This window comes from Polistes canadensis, unplaced genomic scaffold (assembly GCF_001313835.1).
Source record: "Polistes canadensis isolate GaletaPanama2010 unplaced genomic scaffold, ASM131383v1 scaffold_234, whole genome shotgun sequence".
Classification (NCBI taxonomy): domain Eukaryota; kingdom Metazoa; phylum Arthropoda; class Insecta; order Hymenoptera; family Vespidae; genus Polistes; species Polistes canadensis.
The window spans coordinates 98,738-100,924 of NW_014569781.1; the positions used below are offsets into that span (position 1 = coordinate 98,738).

Consider the following 2,187-nt stretch of genomic DNA (forward strand, 5'->3'; position numbering starts at 1 on the left):
ATATACCATACATTTTATATTATTTTATACTTTATATTTTATTTTATATATATTTTTGAATTATATATATATATATAAATGTAAATCATATTCAAAAATTAACAAAAAAATCTTTAATTAATCATTTATATGCAACACGAAGTATAAAATACGAGGCGAAATTCAAACCCGTAAGTGGATCGTATCCGCATCCGGATAATCTGGCACAATGCTATACGTACTGCTTCAAAAAGACAAACACTTTCTATTCGTAGTAATAATCATCTTACGTCAAATGAATCATATTTCAAAAATATGAATTTAAAAATAAATAATAATAATAATTAATATACATGACAACAATATTAATCGAAGAAATAAAAGAATTGAATAATGAATAACAATAACAATAATAATAATCGTTCGTACATTCGAAAAAAGTTGATTAATATCTCGATAAAAAATAAACTCAAAAGATATGCAAAATAGTTTATTGTTTTATAAAAACAAAAGGTATATTAGAAAGGAAATCATCAATGGTTAGAAAAGTGTCTCTTTAAACGACGAGGTGAAAGCTGCATAGAACGTAAACCGTGTTTCTCTAAGGATTTTTTTTTTTTATTTACTATACCTGACTGACTGACTAACTAACTGATTGACTCATCTTTTCATAGAATACTTAAATATAAAATACATTTAGGAAACTTGTACGATGCATGTATGCATGCATGCACGTATACAAGTATGCATGTATGCGTTCAACGTTACCGTTTTTCCCAAGCCCGTATGGTAAAAAAAAGAAACGGTTTTTATGTTGTCAACGTTGTTTCATTAGAAATAGATATTTTCGAATGATCGAAAGGATTTTAGAATATGTCACAATATAGTTAACGTTATAACATTCCTAAATAAATTAGCATAAATGAACGTTTTCAACGTCATGATATACAGGGATGTAAGATCAACGACACACCAAGAACTTATATCCGGAATAGGGTTTCGTCATTTCTCAACTTTCGCTCAAGCAACCGCATTAAACCATGAAAGTGTCACGAAATCGCACAACAATAACGCACCTGACAAATACAAATACCTGTATAATTTCTATGCATAAATTATTCTATATAATTGAGAATAAAACATTTCAATAGATAATATTAAAATTAATATATATAATATATATATATTAATATATATATATTTATAATAATAAATAATAATAATCAATGGAAAGTAGTATTTCATTTTTTAAAAGTAAAATAAAAAATAAAATGAATAATAATGAAATATTAGAAAACATTATACAACGTACCTGTATACTAATTTACATATTTCAAATTTTTCTATGTAAATATTGATAAATAATATTGAATTTAATCATTGGAAAGTAATATTTCTTTTAGGGATGATCAAATGAAGTTTAAAAATAGTTATAGTATAGTAACTTTGTGTTCGAAGTATACTTATAAAAATTTTCATGATTAATCTGTCAATACGAAATTTAGTTGACGAAGTTATCTGACACGGGGCAAACGAAATGTCGCGTTTACCAATGAAAAGAATAAATATTAGGTTGGAGAATGGGGTGTACCGTTAACTCTGCCGTTACCGCCTCGAGAGACACGGTACATACCTTGTCTACGTTTCCACGAATAAAACCCTTTCGACAGTAACAACAATAAGAAATCAATCATATATTTATAAATTCATTTAAAATCTTTACGATCTAACACGAGTAATATATATATTATAAAATATTAATAACATATATGAATGTAATAATTATCGAGTATAAAATAAATTTATAAATTTAATATTACTCTCGTCCAAAATTACAATTTTTAATGATAAAATTTTACAGGTAACTTGGACATGAAAAGAAGTAGAACTTAGTTTGATTGAGTTTTGTTGAGGACTTTAAATAATAACGATCTAATTAACGAAGTTTAAAGATTGTTGTGTTTGGAATATTAATAAAAAGAAAAATGTATGTCAAATTAAAGAAAAAAGACGCTGAACTTTAAAGATTAAGTTGCTGAAGAAGTCCCAATAAAGGGACGAAACGTCCAACTCAATTAAATTAAGTTCTACTTCTTTTCATATCCAAGTTCCCTGTAAAATTTTATCATTATAAATTTATAAATTTTTATTGAATTTTTATAATCTAACATGAAAGTAATATTATTTGTTATATTTATAGTAGGATTT

At 25.3% G+C, this 2,187-nt stretch overlaps 2 protein-coding genes across 2 annotated transcripts in view; one reads left to right on the top strand and one right to left on the bottom strand.

The window, feature by feature from the left end:
• LOC106790376 (cyclin-dependent kinase 4-like) overlaps positions 1 to 2,187 on the bottom strand; it is a 26,387-nt gene that overhangs the window by 16,356 nt on the left and 7,844 nt on the right. The gene's annotated exons all lie outside the window — the stretch shown is intronic.
• The window catches only part of LOC106790374, a 29,431-nt gene that overhangs the window by 870 nt on the left and 26,374 nt on the right, over positions 1 to 2,187 (top strand). The window lies entirely within an intron of this gene.